The sequence below is a fragment of the Malaclemys terrapin genome, chromosome 1 (genome assembly GCF_027887155.1).
Source record: "Malaclemys terrapin pileata isolate rMalTer1 chromosome 1, rMalTer1.hap1, whole genome shotgun sequence".
NCBI classification, from domain to species: domain Eukaryota; kingdom Metazoa; phylum Chordata; order Testudines; family Emydidae; genus Malaclemys; species Malaclemys terrapin.
The window spans coordinates 69,884,522-69,903,303 of NC_071505.1; the positions used below are offsets into that span (position 1 = coordinate 69,884,522).

An 18,782-nucleotide genomic window follows, 5' to 3' on the forward strand; every position below is an offset into this window, starting at 1 on the left:
TCTGCTTTAACTGCAGGACTACCAGCCAAGGTCACAGAAAGCTAGCTGACCCAAAAAGGTGCCACGAGACTCAAGAAAGGACTCTGAACACTTCAGAGGATTCCCCAGTGTGATGAAGAAGCTGAGACAGCAAAAATGTGTAAAACTATTGTATTTTGTCTAGACCTGCACATATCCCATACTGCTAAGTAAAGAGTAATGGTGTTTGGAATTCTGAGCAATATCTGTTTGCTTTCACTGTCATATGCCCCTGAAGAGTTTAACTGCAAAGTCAGAATTTCTGCCACACAGCTGAAATTCTGGAGAAAGAGGGGTGTACTTAAGCTACAGACAGTAGGGTTACCATACGTCCGGATTTTCCCGGACATGTCCGGCTTTTGGGGGCTCAAATCCCCGTCCGGGGGGAAATCCCCAAAAGCCGGGCATGTCCGGGAAAATCAGGAGGGAGGGAGGGCTCGGCCGGGGCCTCTTTGGCCGGGCCGGTGCGGGGCCGGGCCGGGGTCACGGGGCCGGGCGGGGAGCAGGGGGCGCGGTGCCGGGGGCCGGGCCGCCGGGGGGTGCGCCGGGCCGCGGAGCTGGTCCGGGGTCGCGCCGGGCCGCGGAGCCGGGCCGCTGGGGGGGTGCGCCGGGCCGCGGAGCCGGTCCAGGGTCGCGCCGGGCCGCGGAGCCGGGCCGCTAGGGGGTGCGCCGGGCCGGGAGCCGCGGGGTGCGCCGGGCCGGGAGCCGCGGGGTGCGCCGGGCCGGGGGGCCGGTCCGGGAGCCGGTCCGGGGTCGCGGGGCCTGGGGGTGCGCCGGGCCGCGGAGCCGTGGGGTGCGCTGAGCCGGGGGGCCGGTCCGGGGCCGCGGGGGTGCGCCGAGCCGCGGGGTGCGCTGAGCCGGGGGGCCGGTCCGGGAGCCGGGCTGCGGGGGTGTGCCAAGCCGCGGGGGTGCGCCGAGCCTGGGGGCCGGTTCGGGATTGCGGGGCCGGGGGGTGCGCCGAGCCGCGGGGGTGCGCCAAGCCGCGGGGGCCGGTTCGGGAGCTGGTCCGGGGTCGCGGGGCCGGGGGGTGCGCCGGGCCGCCAGGGGCCGGCCGGCAGTGCTGGGCGGGCCGGGTGTGGTCGGCCGGGGCCGGCCGGCACCCCAGGGCCCGAGCCGACCCAGGCTGGAGCCGCGGGGGGGCCAGCCTAGGCCGCACCTCCTCCCCCCCCCCCCCCCCTTTACCTGCTTCAGGCTTCCCGCGAATTAAATGTTCGCGGGAAGCAGGGGAGGGGGCGGAGACTTTGGGGAGGGGGCGGAGTTGGGGCGGGGGCATGGGCGGGGCTGGGGGCAGGGCCGGGGTCCCCTGGAGTGTCCTCCATTTGGAGGCACAAAATATGGTAACCCTAACAGACAGGGCCCGTGCAACCATTTAGGCAAACTAGGCGTCCGCCTAGTGGTTGGGGGCGCCTAAAAGCCGATCCACGTGGTGCTCGGGCACCAGCAATATTCAGAGCCAGCAATACTTGGGGCCGTGTGTCCCCCCCTGGCCCCACTTGCAGCCCCCCCCCACGCCTTCCCCCGAGTGTCCCCTGGCCCCAACTTGCTGCCCCCCCCCCCCCCCAACTCTCTGTCTGGGAGCAGAGCCTGTCTGTCTTTGTCTCCTCCATTCTGCTTCCCTGCAACAACTGCTGCCGCAGGGTCCTAGTGCCCCCTTCCTCCACTGCCAGGGCAGACTGACTCTGAGCCTGCCCTTCCCCCTCAGACCCTTTCATTTTCCAATGTGACCCTCCAGCAGCACAGGGGACCCCCCTGCCCGCAGTCACTGCTCCTACCCCATGCTGGGCAAGGAGGCACCCCCATCCCTCACCCCCAGTGAGGCTACAGTCAGGGGCAACAGCAGGGGAGGAGGCACACGCAGCGCCCCACCATGGGGGAGGCGAGGGAGATTCCAGGACCTGAGACGAACCCTAGGAGCACATGCAGTGATGGGGGGGGGTGCTGCTGGGGGGGGCGGGAAAGGGGGGCTCATACCACAGAGCTTGCTGCGGCTGGCAGGGAAAGAGCTGGGGGGAGTCCTCCTCTCTGGCCCCTATCCCAGAGCAGCCTGCCTGTACCCCAAACTCATCCCCAGCTCTGCCCCACCCCAGAGCCCACATCCCCAGTCAGAGCTTTCACACACACACACACACCCCACACTGCACCCTCAACCCTCTGCCCAAGCCCTGAGCCCCTCCAGCACCCCAAATCCCCCATTCCGAGCCCCAGACAGAGCCCTCACCCCCTACATCCCTACCCTCGCCCTGAGTCCCTCCCACACTCCAAACCCCTCATCTGCAGCCACACCCCACGGCCCTCACCCCTGCACCCCATCCCTCTGCACCTCTCCCATCCCAAAACTCCCTCCCAGAGCCTGCACCCCAATCCCCTGCCCCAGCTTAGGGCCTGCACCCCAGACCTCCTCCCTCACCCACACTCCCTTCCAGAGCCTTGGGCTGGTGGGGGGCAGAGTTTGGGGGGGGTTGAATTTGGGTGAGGGCGGGTTCTGGGCACCACCAAAATTTCTACAAACATGCCACCCCTGCAAGGAGGTGGAATGAAGGTAAGCTGGGGTGGGGTGGGGGCGCAGGGAGGACGCCCGCAGTAATGGGGGGGGAACGCACAGGGGAATCACTCCCCGCCCCAGATCACCTCCACTCTGCTTCCTCCACTGAGCACACAGCCCCCACTCTAAGTCTCCTCCAATCGGCGTCGCAAGCCTGGGAGGGGAGGAGAATTAGAGCGGCGCCAGTGTGCTCAGCGGAGGAGGCGGAGCTGAGGTGAGCTGGGGGGGGCTCCGCGGGCAGGGTTAGCTGCCGCAGAAGGGGGTAGCTACTGCAGGGGGGCTCCCAGGGTGGGGGGTGTGGCAGGAAGCTGCTGCGGGGGAGGGGGGGTCCCCGGGTGGGGGGGGTGGCAGGCTCCCCAGGTGGGGGGGATGGGGTTAGCTGCCATGGGGGGGGATGGGGTTGGCTAGGTGAGAGGGGGGGTGCAAGGTGGAGGTTTTGCCTAGGGTGCAAAACTTCCTTGCACCAGCCCTGGCTACAGAAAAAAGTCTGAAGGGCCAGGATTAGTTCCAGGGGCTAGGCAATTGGACACAGCATTCAGAAGGGAGTACTGGACAGAGGATCTGCACTCTAAAAAGTGCACCTCCAGACGGGGCAGTGCCTAGAGATTATGTTCAAACTCAAGAGACTTAAAGTGCACTTGGAGTCCAATGAGGTGAGCTCCAAACACAATGGACTCGGTGTGGAGATAGAGCTCTTTCTTTGGCTGGACACTTCCAGGGCTCTGTGTGACAGAGGGCAAATGCAATTCTTGCCTGCCTAAGCAGAGGAATATCAAGGGAGGTGGCATCACCCCTGTTCACAGCACAGTGAGATCGTTACTGGAATATAGTCTCCATTTCTGATGTCTACACTTCAAAAAAGGATGTTGACAAATTGGAAAGTGTTCAGAAAAGACATACAAGAATAGTTCCAGGTTTAGAAAACATGCCTTGTAGTGAGAACTAGGGAAGCTGAATGTATGTAATTTATGAAAGAGAAGGTTAAGAGATCACTTGAGCAAAGTCTTCGAGTACCTAAACGTGTAAGAGATTTTTGATAATGAAGGACTCTTTAATCTAGCAGAAAAAGGCATAATGAGATTCAATGATTAAAGGCAAAGCTAGACAAATTCAGACAAGGAATATGCCACACATTTTTAACAGTAAGAGTAGTTAACCACTGGAACAATTTGCCTTGGGATGTGGTAGGTTCAAAGTGTTTAAATCAAGACTACATATCTTTCTAAGAGCTCAAACAGAATTCATCAATTTTATGAAGAAACTGGGTGAAGTCCTATGGCATGTGTTATGCAGGAGGTAAACTCGGTGATCATAATGGACCCTTCTGCCCTTAAAACAAAATACAAAAAAAAAAAAAAAAAAGTCACCACACATAGAATTTTAAGTTTTAAGTTAATGAGTGGACACAAAGATGAACATCTCCTTCAAAATTATCTACTAGACAGGACTGCATTTCTTTTCTTCTCTTGTCTCTGTTTTGACCACTAAAATTAAAATGTTTTCCTCAAATTCAGGCTTACACAAAGCACTCTTAAGAAGAGAATACTTATCAAGTAGTTACTTAAGATCAAGCATCCTCACTATGTGTCTTTTAAAGTACTCCTGTATGTCCCCAATCATTGGCTCTTTAAAGAGCCATGCCACCAGAAAATGTTTCACTAGCTGGGATAATGGCACATGCTACATTTGCTCCTTTTTTGGATGTCTTCCATTTTATTTTTACATCTTCTGTTTTATTGGAGGATCTAAACATTTTATGTTAGTCCACACTGTAAAATATCTACATTTAGAAGAGACTACGAAGTGAAATGAACGAAAGTACTGCAGAGGTGTGGGGAAGCTAGCAGTGTCAGACAGCAATATGCTTGGCTCACTTAAGTTTGGTTTAGCCTCCACTTTCAAGATCCCAAAATTCATCTGAGTTTAATAAACCATACATAAACACAGCTCCACTAGCGGTAGCAACAGTGTGACTGTAATCTGGATGGGGCAAAAGCATCACCATTGTGCTATCTCATTAGACAAGAAACAGTAAAAACACCTGTGCCTCATCATCTATATTAGCTGGAGCTGCATTAATGGTAGATATCCCAAAAGAAGGTAGGGGCAGATATATTTCTGTTCCCTTGACTTCAAATTGAAAAGATCACTCCAGTCAAGTGTGACCACTGATACAAAAACAAGGAATAGATTTAAAAAAAAAAAAAAAAAAAATCAGTCCCGACTCACAGCATACTGCTTAAGTAATATACATCATACTGCACTCTTGTTAATTGATAAGTTATTGAAAGTGTTTCAGTTAATACACAGCTATGGAAAGGATCTTCATTCAATTTGAAGAGTACCACAAATAATCCTGGTTTTGTGGTTGCTTTTCACTGTACAGATTAGAAAAACGGGGCACTTACATCACTCATTATGAGGAGACTGTTCTCTTATTATAAAAAGGCTGACCTGCAGCCTTTTTCAGACAAAAAGTTATGCAATCACAAAGACTAGAGTTTCTAGACATATTAAGTATTTATTTTCAGGCTACCCTATTTATCTGTAGGAACAGCTCTCTAGTGAAAGAAACAATGCTGAACTCATTCTCCCAGCACCGTTCAGCAGTACAGCACATCAGGCATTTTCAACTTCCACAGCTGTGGAACAAAGAACTGCAGTTGGCTAACATTCAGTGGTTATGGCAGGCTAGTGATATACCATTTTCAGTGACAGAAAAATCTTACATCATTATATCTTTAATATTCACTCATGAAAGACAAAATAGATATTCAGCCCCAAAACAGAGTTATATGTCACTATGTATCCTCACTTTGACTTAGATATTCCTCTGCTCTCCTCCTTTAGGTTTACTCCAAGTGTGGAACAAGGACAGGATTATGAAGGATCAGCATACCAGTAGACAAGTATTTCTAAATTTGGTGGTCTTTGTAAGCTGAGTTTTGAATATCCTGATGTGAATCCAAACACAATATCATCAAAACTCTTGCAGACTGGTGAACACTGTTTGGACAGATTACTTCAGTATATTCATCAAAATATGAGGTCACTTCACCAAACATTGCCATGTTTTCCCATTAATCTGGTCAGTGAAACTAAAATTGTGCCATTCTTAACTTATGAATAAAGTTTTGTTATAGATAAACTTTTTAGTCCATATGTGGAAGTTTTGTTTAAATATGTGAAGTATGCGATCACTCTGTAAACCAAGCCAATATCGCAACTTCCTCCACAACTAATTGCTTTATAATGACTCTTATCAAAATTAATTACATTTCTCTTTGGAATTCAGCCAAGTATCTTTTCCAACAAGTAATGAGACAACAGACCAACGTATAGGCTTCACTACACAATTCTCAGAGACTGCTCTAAGTGCAATTGGCTCTGTTTGCCATCATCTTCTGATCACTATAAGCAGAGTCATACATTGCTTTTAGAGGACTCAATTCAGATATAAAGATAAATAAATGTAATACAAAAAAAAACTGAATTTGAGCAACGAGCAGAATTAAGACGTTAGTATCGGAGTGAATGCCCATTAAGGTAAGAAGTTCCCCATAACTGTATTACTACATCAAAGATATTTAAAATATTGAAATTCTGATTATTTTTCAGTAGATTTATTCTCACTTTTCTCTGAGCCCTGGCAAGGAAAATAAACTGATTCGTCAATTTTTTTTCTTTATAGATCGTTTCATTTTCTAGTTTCATGCCCCTGCACAATCTTTGTCAAGTTGCTGACAGTGCAGGAAACGTTTATTTGTTAATAAAAACTTCCCATTGGAATAGGTTTTCACAAGTTTTGTGAAAGTATTTTCTACTGATCTTCGATTTTTTAGGATTAAGTTCTTAAAGAGATTTGTATCCAAGTTGGATGTAACAATACCCCTTCATAGCACAAAAGTTCATGTATTCACTTTATGATGTGTTAGAAGGCAGGTATTAACTTAGAGTCAACTAGTATCTAAACAAAAGGCTAAAACAGTTGGCTAACATTCAGTGGTTATGGCAGGCTAGTGATATACCATTTTCAGTGACAGAAAAATCTTACATCATTATATCTTTAATATTCACTCATGAAAGACAAAATAGATATTTGAAGTATCATACACATGAAATTTATTATTTAAAGGGAAACAGCATTAAGACAGTGTTCAGGTTGAGAAATCAAGCACAGGTTTTGGTAACCTCTAAGTATTACAATATTTACCTGAACGTAAAAATATACAGGATATACAATGGGACCAAGTTATGGCACTTTTGAATAAATATAGCAATAATTGCAGTTTAGACTGAAACAAACAAACAAACAAACAAAAAAAACCATTGGAAGTCACTACAAAAGCACAGTGTGGACAAGTTAATAGTTCTTGCTGCACTAACTTCAAATTTCCTAACTTGAGCTCATGGTTCTGCATCACTAATACCACATGAACCATTATTTTGTTTTAGTTTCCTACATTAAAAAAAAAAAAAAAAAAAAAAAAACTAGCTTTGTTGAAGCATATCTTAATATACATACTCAAAAGAGATCAGTGTAACAAGGCCCTATATTAGGTGCTTGGGCCCTTTCAGAATAGGCTTTCTGGGAAATTTAGTTGCCAAAAAGGAAATCAGTCATGAGACCAAAGAATCAGGCAACTGCCTTTGAGAAATACTCCTGGGGAGAATTCTGCACCAAGACATAAATAAAAAATAATCCATATTTTATTTGTAAAAATAATATAATCACGCCAGTTTCAATTATTTTGGTAATTTATTTCAAAATACCTGTCAGCAAATATGTCTGTAACAATACAGACAACAAAAAAAGATTCAGGAAACATTTGACAAATAGATTCCTTACAAGGCATATTAATACAGAACTCTGAATAATAATTCATTTAAACTACAGTACAAACATTTCTCACACCTCTGCACTGCTTCTGAAACTTGGGGGAGTCAAGGGTAAAAGAGGAGCTGAGGGAGAGGGAAGTAACTGCTGTGAAGGCACCTGGGGTGTGAACTTGGAGGGCTGTTGGACGTCAGTGGGAGAAGTATGGAACAGGGTTTGTTGTATTTTTTTTTTGGGGGGGGGGGAGGAGTGATTGTTAGGGATCCTCCCCGATGCAGACCCCAGCCTCCCTCATTCAGTCAGGCACATCCACCCCATCCCCATGTCTCTGCAACCCCATTCAGCCCCTGCCCCTGTCGTCCCCCTCACTAGCCATTCTGAACCTCAGTTTATGACAACCCCCCTGCAGCCCCATGCTGTCCATCTCCCCATATCCCATGCATCCTGACCTGGCACCATGGGCAGGGTGCTTTGAGGAATACAGCCTCTTCTCTTCACTATCCTCAGCTGGGGCTGCTCCTGCTTGGGAGCAGCTGCTCACTGTCCTGGTGCCCTTGGTGGGCAAAAGGCATAACTGCAGTACTTCTTGGCAGACTATTTTCTGCTGAGAAAAAAAAATTCTGAGCAGCACATGAATTCTACGCATGCGCAGTGGTGCAGAATTTCCCCAGGAGTAATGAATGTTCAAGTAAAACCCTTCATGAGGACTTTAAGGAGATCAAAAAGATATCAAGAGAATCTACCCAGGGGAAGGGTGCTTCTACTCTCCCCATGTGCTAAACAACCTCACTTGGTTGTTGAGTGTTTTGTGTTACTTTGATCCTATTTTTGAATCTTCTCCAAGTTAGCACAGCCAGTCCTTAGAAAAAGAGGTTTGGACAGAACTGTAGTTTGGGCTTTATTATACCTTCCCCAACTGATGTATCTGTCAGCTTCCAGTCAGCTTTACAAATATATGTAATTTAAACGCTAAGCCTGTTTTCTTCAAATCTGAAGTATTTACTTCGGAAGTTGTCCCTTCTCCTATTACAGTTATGTGACCATTAAGACATCTCCTGTAATATATAGGAAAAGTATTCCCATAATTTAAGAGTGGCTGTATTGATTGTTAAAAATCTTTCCAATACAAGATTCACCTTTGCTCCAAGATCAAGCAAATAAATTTCAACCCAGAAGCAACCTGTCTGAGGAAGTTAAAAGCCAGTGAGTGAAGTTAGAATGGAAACTGTACCCTAGGGTTCTGTTTCATGCAGCTGCATAAACAGATGTATAATTGTGCGCCTAAATCTAAGATTCTTAAAAAAAAAAAAAAAAAAAAAAAACACCCCACTATCCCTTACCACCATAAAATAACCTTCACAATGTAAGCCGACCAATGCAGTAGCATCTGCACATGTCTGCAGGCAGAATGAACAGGTCCGGAAAAGAAAAAGAAAAATTGCTCCTATTCATATATAATTAACTAGCATTTGTATTGAAGTACCACTCTGAGACACCGCTCAGGATCTTTGTGCTAGGGATTGTACAACCACAAACAGTACCAGTCACTACCCTCAAAGGCTTATGAATCCAATTAAAAAATGGAGGAATGGGGGATGAGGTGAAGGTAACGAATGCAAGAGGAGTTACACAGGTTACGTGCTGTACAGTTTAGATATCAAAAATTATAATTATTTCCCTGCTAAAAATTTCAGGGGGGGGGGGGGACTGAAGTATCTTCTTTTTTATTGCATGTAGGAGCAATTGTTGTAGATTGCAGTAAGAAGTTCATTGCAAAACAAAGCCCACATTCCCACCTAGTCAAAGGTAGGAAGAAACAAAGATTTCTTTACCGCCCAGAACCAGAGTCCAAGCTGCCTCCTCATTGCCAAAAGCCAGGACTGATTCCTCACTTTCCCAGGCACCCTACATCAAAAACCAGCTGTTAACCACTACTAGTTGCTCCCTCTTCCCTACCCCAAGAGCTTCTATAATTATGGCCTTACCAAATTCAGAGCCATGAAAAACACATCACGGACTGTGAGATCTGGTGTCTCCCCCCTTCCCCCCGGAGAAATCTGGTCCTTTGTGTGCTTTTACCCTATCCTATAGATTTCATGGGGGAAACCGTTTCTCAAATTGGGAGTCCTGACCCAAAAGGGAGTTGCAAGAGGGGGTCACAACGTTATTTTAGGGGGGTAATGGTATTGCCACCCTTACTTCTGCACTGCTGCCTTCAGAGCTGGGCGGCCAGACAGTGGCAGCTGCTGGCTGACAGCCCAGCTCTGAAGGGAGCAGCACAGAAGTAAAGGATGGCATGGTGTAGTATTGCCACCCCACTTCTGTGCTGCTGCTGGCAACGGCTCTGCCTTCAGAGTTGGGCTCCCAGCCAGCAGCTGCCACTCTCCAGCTGCTCAGCTCTGAAGGCAGCACCGCTGCAAAGCAACACAGAAGTCAGGGTAGCAGTATCACCCCACAACTCCTTTTTGCATCAGGAATCCTACAATTACAACACCATGAAATTTCAGATTTAAATAGCTGAAATCATAAAATTTATGATTTTTAAAATCCTATGACTGTGAAACTGACCAAAATGGACCATGAATTTGGTACGGCCCTATCTATACTGTACTCCTATACTGCAGAGTTCAAGGTCACTGATCTACAAACACAAAGGTGCACCAGCAAGGTTCTCTGTTGTGGGTATAAAGCTACAAGGCTAAGGGCACCACTACATTATGTGTGCTACAGCAGCAGCTATGCCACTGTAGCACCGATAGCAGAGACGCTTCCTATGTCCTGCCACCAGACTCCTTGTTGTTTCCTACGTCGATGGAAGAGGTTTTTCGGTCGAATTAAGTAATCCAATTCCCCAAGAAATGGTGGGTAGGTCAACAGAAGACTTTTTTTTAATCAACTTAGCCACGTCTACACCAGGGCTAAGTCATCTTAACTATGGTACTCAGGGGTGTGAATTTTTCACACACTGATTGACATTGCTAGGTAGGTCAATCTACATTTAAATGTGGACGAGGTCTAAATTAGCATGTACCAAGTTGCTGGAAACGCATTTAACATGCTGTTACCATGAGCTGACCAAGTATTTGCTTTAAATGCTGGTAACTGAAGTTTCTTCTACTCAGTCTTCACTGATGTAATCTCATGACTGAAGAGATTACTTCGCTGTCCAAAAAGTTATGCTTTGTGTCATTCATAAAACTAAGCAAGGCTTAACACTGGTGGTACTCTCTCTCTCCAATAAGAGGCAAATATTTTTGTCCTGGATTTGAGGAGAAGAAGAAGAAGAAAAAAAAAGTCTACTCTCCAGCAACAAGAACTTTTCCTCCCCCAAACTGAGAGGGAGCAAGAACAGAAAGGGCCCAAAGCCATTGGTTTCTACATAACTAAGTCTTGTATTCTGAACAGCAGCATAGTTGCCTTCCTTTGAGGATCTGGGCCTAATTACCTTTGAGAATCTGGGCCTTAGTTCTGATTTCTTACAGTTGCAAAGAAAATCTTCTAGCGTCAACATGATGCAACGCTGTCTGTCCAAAAGATTTATAGGAAGACAGCTCCAGTGCTTCAGCAGTTGCATATACCTTTCTCAGTAAGTAACAAAACAAGTACAGTCATTTTCATTGCTACTGTTCACAACTGTCAATTTCACTCTACCAGTAGTTAGAAAAGTTATCCAGCAGAGGCAGGCACAGGAGTTACTCATGGGTCTCCCTCTGCCCCCAAAACCCCAGAGCTTCCTGGCTGTGGTTATAGAGAGGAAGAAGGAATGGAGTAGCAGAGGCCATCTTGCAGCCTCTCAGCTGAGGGTGGCTTCCTCCTTTGCCCTTCCATCAGTCTTTTCTGGGTTCTTCCTTTTCCCTTCCACACCCAGGAAGTTCTGGGGTTTTGAGGGCAGAGTGAGACCACATCCTCTTTAAACAGCTGGAGGTGAGCAAAAAGGGCTTCAATCTAATATTAAATTAGCCAAAGGCTGCTACAAGAGATGAATTAACCAAGCAGGATACAAAGACAGTTCTCAAGTAGGAATCCTCAAGCGTGCCCCCCCCGCCACACACACACACCTTATGTGGAAGTGGGGTTTTGGGTTGTACCCCAGGACTAATTTTGCCCTTGGCCTCTGGTAACTCCAACTCCTAATCTTTCAATACTATTTATGCTGTAAGGTACACACACACACACACACACACACACACACACACACACCATATTTGTTAAAAATAATCAGACTAGAAATGTGTTAGAGTGGACTAAAACTTAAACTTTACTGATTTAACATGAGTAAATCTGTGCACAGAATGCAGAAAATAAATTTCGTACTACTCCATGAAGAAACTGTTCAGCTTGGCATTTAGAAAAGCAAACACTCTGCACATCCCCCACACCTCATCTCACTGACTGCCTGCAACTGCAAAATTGCAAAGCCTCTAATTTTTTATTTCCTGTAAACATAGGAGCCATGCAAATATACCTTTTAATGAGTTCCAGCCACAGCTCTCCCCCTCAGCACTTCTGACAGAGACTATTTGCAGAAACTTAATGTTTTCTGATAAGTAATTAATGAAGTAGAAAGCCAAAAATTCAATAGTAAGTTCTTTGGGGGAAGGAACACCATCTTTTATGTTTGTACAGCATCTAGTACTTTGTAGGTACTCCCAGAAAACTACTGCAACACTTAACCAATATAAATACTGCATTTTACAGAAAACAATGATTCATTCTTACTACTTTAAGACAACAGTTCCCTTCCGCTTGTCTCCTTTCATGATACCTAGCTCATTTATTTTTAAATCTTCTCTCCCTCTGAAGCGGAGATAGCCATTACATTAAAATAATGACAAAACATATTACGTGAAGGCTATTCTGGTTCATACAGCAAGTCCACATCACAGCAAAGCAGCACATATTGTACAAATAGTGATATCTACTTTCTTTATCAAGACTTTTCCCTGTTCAAAAGCAGGAGAGCACCAGGCCTGAATTAGAAAGCCCTTGTGACTTGTAGCCTAAAGTGACAGCCACATACACTGCACGAGATAGAAAGATATCACAGTTGGGGAAACAGAGAAACAACGCGAAGGGGAAAAAGTCAGATCATCAAACTAGAGCTCAAGCTCATTTCAAGCCCCTCCTAATGTATTCAGAGTACTGAACACTTAAGTAGCATCTCACCCAAGAATCAGTAATCACAAGTTTTTGTCAAGAATTAAGACATTTTAGGAGTGCTGTTTCCCAGAATATACAGTACAGAAGTTCTGGGAGGCACTTCTGTTGTAGTAAATGTTTTTTGTATATATATTTTATCTGGTGCATGCACCATCATGAAAAACACAATTGGTCTGCTGTATTTGTAAACCTTAGTTTAAAACTGAGAGCAGAGAGACCTGTATGCTTCTATCAATAACTGCAGCTAATTTTTAGACGGGGGGGGGGGGGAGGGGGAGGTTTCTTGCAGAGAGAGTCTGAATGCCAAGATATGTAAATCCTGCATAATATGGCTTGCTCTTAATCACATTTTGTCAATATGTGGTTCAAAACATTAGTATCATCACTTCCCCGGAGACTCACGTCCTAAAGAAATGGTGTATAAAATAGCTACAACATGGTTAGGTGCACATTAGTCAAACTGGCTGCACTTTATGCCAGACTTTCAGCCTGATCCATCTCTTCCACTGAAGTCAACGAGAGTTGGATCATGTCTTTAAAGTACGTAAATTAACCAGCACAACAGACACAGAGAACATTACGTGCAAAAGATTTAAAAATCCTGTTACTCAGCTTTTACCCTCTTGACTCTAGGGATTTCATAGTTTCAACAACTCCAAGAGTCAGAGAGCCTTCCAGAGCAGACAAGACCTGAATTTGTAATGTGTTAAAAACAAGCAAGATTAAAAATATATATACACTGGGCCTTTGTTATACAAGAAGAGGACAAACCCAACCTTTTCTCCTGTGCAGTTAAGCTTCACAAAAAAAGAGAAAAGGATTTTAAAGTTTTATACACAGTGTTTTCCTTAACTTTTGTTAAAAAGTTCTTAGTTTCACAGTTGCTAAAAAAGCGAAGGGATCCTTGACAAATAGTATGTGCTGGGAAAATGTTTCCTTGGACACTCTTTGAAAGTGAGAAGACAGAAAAGCTTTTAAACACAAAAAGAAATTTTGAGATCTTTCGTTCCTAATTTAATGAAGTCCCCCTGCAACCCCTGGTTAAAAGCAGGAAAAATGCTCAATTTGTTGCTGCCATTTAAATCTAGCCATCTAAGCACCAGTTCCCTGTATTCACAGCTTAGTTAGCTTTTCTTTTCTCCAAAAGAAGGATTCTATCACATCTTAACTACTTACAGCAGTGATACTCAGACCTCAGTTGTTCATGAGCCAAATTAGCTATCAACATTACCCAAGAGAGTCACAGTAGTGTGAATTCACGGTTTCATTTACTACATTATATATATATATAAAAAATTTTCTTGGTTATTCTGACCAAGTATTATTATATCAACTACAACTGGTTAATAACATAGTACAGTAAAAGTTGTGTTGATCTGCATTTTAACAACCAGAAAGCTCTAGAAACCGGCATTTCTGATATCCGTTATAAGTCCGGTTGGCACAGGGGCCGGCAGGCTCCCTACCTGGCGACATATCCCTACTGCTCCTAGGCGGAGAAACGGCCATGGGGGCTCTGTGCGCTGCCCCCACAGTTCCCGTTGGCCAGGAACCATGGCAGAGGCAACGTGCAGGACCACCTGGCCACGCCTCCGTCTAGAAACAGCAGGGACATGTCGCCATTTGCAGGGAGTCGCCCAAGGTGAGCACTGCCCCATCCAGCACTCTGAAACCCATCCCGTGCCCCAACCCCCTGCCCTCTCCCGCATCCAAATTCCCTCCCAGAGTCTGCGCCCCCCATTCCCCCCTGTCCATTGGTAAGTATAACTCTTAGTTAACCAGAACTTTTGACTTACCAGCACCCTCCATTCCCCCAACATGCTGGATAACTAAAGCTTTTACTGTAAAAGCATCCTGATTGGTTAATAATTAAATCACAGTGTTTTAATACTACCTGCTGCAGAGAGCCATTTGCGGCTCCCACGCCCCAGTCTGAGTATCACTGACTTAAAGCCTAACAGCTCAGAAGTGACCATAACCATAGATGGTAACAAGCATCCAACACCCTTTTGCAACACCTTCTTTCTCCCCAGCGAGAAGCATTTTTAACAGGCAATGAATTAAGATGGACTAGAATCCTGCTTGTCAAGTGCTACTGTAGGTTTTAAAGACTAAAATACTGCACAGTACATATCAGATAGGCAGGTGGCAAACGAGTTTACAGCAGAAGCTAAAGAGTTTTTAGGAAAATTAGAGCATGGCTGAAAGAACATCTCTAGGTGATTGCATTGGATTCAGAGAAGCTCCTACAGTATTTTCTGAAGATATCACAGGCCAGTGAAATGAAAGTGTGTTTGTTTTTGGTTTAAGCCTTGTGCTTAAGGAAGCAGGGCTATCAATTTCAGATTCCTGCCAGTTCACCAGAACTGAGTTGGAAAGGAAAGCAAAGGAATGGAACTAAATACATCCTCACCACAACATTTGTAGTGAGCAGACAACTGCTCAACAGCTGATGTTTTTAAGAATGTTACAGCCCTTATTTCAAAGATCTGACAGATTTAAGGAGAACCTCATTTTCATTAACATCAAAGTGAGTTTTAGTTGGGACCCAACCATACAAGTCAGGTTTTGATATGCCAAGTGTTAATTTCCATTCTAATTTGTCTCCAGAGATTAAACTAAAACATCTAAGGTTTCCGCCAAAAGAGCCCTCTCATGAAAATTAATGTTTTGAGATTTTTTTTCTGTCCTCAGTTTAAACAGCTTTATGTTTTGTTTTAAATACCACGTATTAGTCCACATATAAGCAGATGAATTTCTAATAAAAAGTGACAGGTTCAACTCATTTAAGTTTTTTTTTTAAATCTACCTTTAGAAAACTCTGGTTTGGGGGGGGGGTTATTTGTTTATTGGGGGGGTGTTGAGGTTTTGGGGGGGTTGTTTTTTGCAGCTTTCCTGGACACTGATTTATACAGATTGTTGTATGTCACCACTGACCCTCCTGTATATTTTTTAGAAATGTCTATTTGAAAGACTGATATTTTTTTTTCCAAGAAGAATGCACTCACAAGTATGTTTAATACTTAGTAGTTTAAAAAATTAACAGTATTTCATTAATTCTCAGTCCAGTATGGAGTAGCCATGTAATATTTGTTTTAAAACAGTTTATAATGCTTGGGAAATTTAAGTTTTGTTCCACTGGGGGAATTAAACAGTTAATAGGGAGACTTCTTTCCCGGTACTAAGGAAAGGAGACTACTGACAACAGAGAAAACTAGGTTTTTAAAACTGTGTAATGTATTTTTAAAAGGGCTTATTACTATATTGTCTTGACTCCTAGTTTCAACTTAAATATGCCTTGCTCATTAAGTCTCCTAGGACAATGCAGCCTGCATGACAATTCACTGCTCTTCATTTTCTCTCACGATGCAAAATATTTTCTTAGTCTGATTATCAGATCTTAATGTATTTTAGCAGATACTAGAGTAGCATAAATTTGTTAGTCTCTAAGATGCCACAAGTACTCCTGTTCTCTTAGCAGATACGTTATCCGAAAACTAAATGAGGCACCACATTAAGTGCCAAGGGACAACCACCCATGATGCTATCACGTGCAAAGTCACACAGCCCTCAACTATTTTCCCCATGGGTCTAACCACCTTCTACACGCGTTTCAACAAGTAAAGTGCTCCCGTTGTTAGTGATTTATTCACCCAGTCCCCCTGCCAAGAGAGTAATTCCACAACCCCAGCTACATCCCTCCCAATCCCAACAATTTTACCCACCCAGTTGGTTATTCTGACGTCCGTGGCAGATAAAACACAGTTTGAAGTTGAGATCAGCCAGTGTTTGCGAACAAGCAACAGCCACACAAAGGCACGGGGGGTGACCCGCCCGCAGGGACGGGCTGCAGAGAAGCGAACACTTCTGTGTCCGCAGCGCTGCGCCGGGCGCGACCCTGGCCAGGCTCTTGTGGCTGAGCGGAGAGGAAGGCAGTTAACGTGGCGCCGCGTTGCCTCCTCCCGGACCCCTCAGCGACATGGTGCGGGACGGGGGCTGCGCTGGCCAGGAGGGACCCCCGCAGTGCGGGCAGCGCCGGGCTCCGCTATGCCAGTGGAGGGGTCTGTAGCAGCAGCCCAGAGGCCAGCTCGCTCGCAGCCCGGCAGCACCGGGGCGGACTCCAACGTCTGGGGAAGCCCAGCAGAGCCGCCGCCGCCACAGGCTGGGCACCCCGGTACCACCCAGTTACTGCCCCGGCGGGCAGCGCGTCCCAGACCGCGGCTCTCACCTCCCCGGGCGGCACCTGGGAGCGTCCGGCCGTTACCCGCGTGTAGCGAAAAGACGCGCGCGGCCCGGGCCGGCTGTAGGGGGTCGTGCCCGGGACACCTCCTAGGCTCGGGCTCCGGTCCCCGAACCCCGCCGCGGCGCAGCGTCGCTGTTTGATTCTCTCACCAGCCGCGCCGCCTTTGCCCTGGACCAGCTGGGCGGGGCCCACGCGCAGCCACGCCCCTTCTGGCACGTGACAGGTCCTGCCCGGACTCATTGGCGCAGAGCCGGGGAGGGCGGGGTGCGAGTTTGACAGCTCCGCGGCCTGAGGCCAGCTCCGGAGGAGGCTCTTCGCCCCGCCCCCAGCCCCTTGCAGATCCGTTAGCTCCGGGCCCCTCCTCCGCCTGCGCTTCCCTAGGACAGCCAGCTCCTGCCTACAGCCCGGCACGCGCCCCTCGGCCGCCCCAGCCACAACACCCCCCGCTACAGCCCGGCACGCGCCCCTCGGCCTCCCGCAATCCCAGCTACAGCCCTGCACGCACCCCTCGGCCTCCCGCAGCCCCTACACCTGCTACAGCCTGGTACACACCCCTCGAGTTCCCAGAACACAACACCGCCAGCTACAGCCCTGCATATCCCCCTGGGGCTCTCGCAGCCCCTCCACCCTGCTACAACCCTGCACACACCCCTCAGGTTCCCACAACCCCTCCACCCTGCTACAACCCTGCACACACCCCTCAGGTTCCCACAACCCCTCCACCCTGCTACAACCCTGCACACACCCCTCAGGTTCCCACAACCCCTCCACCCTGCTACAACCCTGCACACACCCCTCAGGTTCCCACAACCCCTCCACCCTGCTACAACCCTGCACACACCCCTCGGCCTCCGGCAGCCCCTCCACCTGCTACAGCCCGGCACACACCCCTCAGCCTCCCTCAACCCCAGCTACAGCCCTGCACATACCCCTCAGGTTCCTGCAGCCCATCCACCCTGCTACAGCCTGGCACACACCCCTCCAGTTCCCAGAACGCAACACCCCCAGCTACAGCCTGGCACACAAGTCTCGGACTCCCACAGCTGCAACGCCCTCAGCTACAGCCTGGCACACACCCCTTGGACTCTATCAGCTCCACACTCACACATCCCCAGCCAGGACCGGATTATGACATTCTGAGGCCCTAACTATGTCAAGTGTAAGAGGCCCCATACCATAAAAAAAAAAAAAAAAAGAATTTATTATTTTCACAGAAAGGACACTGAATATATTAACACAAAAGCTTTATATTTTTATATATACAAAGACGAAATTGTAAAAATAGAGTAATAATCTTCATTTTCAGCAGCCCTCTGTAACGATGACATGGCAGAAATAAATGTTAGACAAATTCTTTGAACTAATTTTGTATGTAAGTAACGTAGAAGTAAACAAAACAATATAAAAAAATATAAAATAAAAAAATACAGTAAATGCAATTTACTAGAGTTCTCAGGAAATTTTTCTTCTCTGTGGGGCATCTAAATTGTGGAATTCCTTGTCTTAATACGCAATGAGACTCTTAAGAGGATATAAGATGGCAATAGAGGATACAAGAGGCAATATAAGATATAGGATGCGGATAACCCACAAGCTTAAAGCTCAACTATTAGTTATATTAATATAAATTACACTGAGGTAATAAGCAAACCGTCAGAAAATTGTATGCGGCTTGTATTTTTCCAATAAATTGATTTGTTTTGTTTTTATAGAAGGTTATGCTGAATTACCTAATGTTGGTACTAAAATTAATAGCAGAAAGTTTTTATTGAAATCAGTAAAAAAATTATATTATAAATACTGAGCTTTATATATCTATACAATAACAAATAATATTTTATTAATATATATATATGGCAAAAACCTGTGTTATTTTACCAGGATATTTCTGTGAAAGTTAGTGCTATTTTGTCTATGTTCTCACATGAAAACAAGAGAGGATATATCATTTTTTTTACACCATGAATAAAGAAAGTGATCCT

General features: G+C 46.2%; 1 protein-coding gene across 6 annotated transcripts in view; it reads right to left on the reverse strand.

Moving 5' to 3' along the window:
- The window catches only part of OSBPL8 (oxysterol binding protein like 8), a 184,518-nt gene extending 167,475 nt beyond the window's left edge, over positions 1–17,043 (reverse strand). For 3 of the 6 annotated variants that reach the window (XM_054026974.1, XM_054026940.1, XM_054026933.1), the window contains exon 1: positions 16,801–17,043. The gene's annotated coding sequence lies outside the window, so the exon portion shown is untranslated. Of the gene's footprint in view, positions 1–16,785 lie in introns of all 6 variants that reach the window. The other 3 variants (XM_054026925.1, XM_054026948.1, XM_054026917.1) reach the window with 1 other exon arrangement.
- Positions 17,044–18,782: the final 1,739 nt, after the last annotated feature.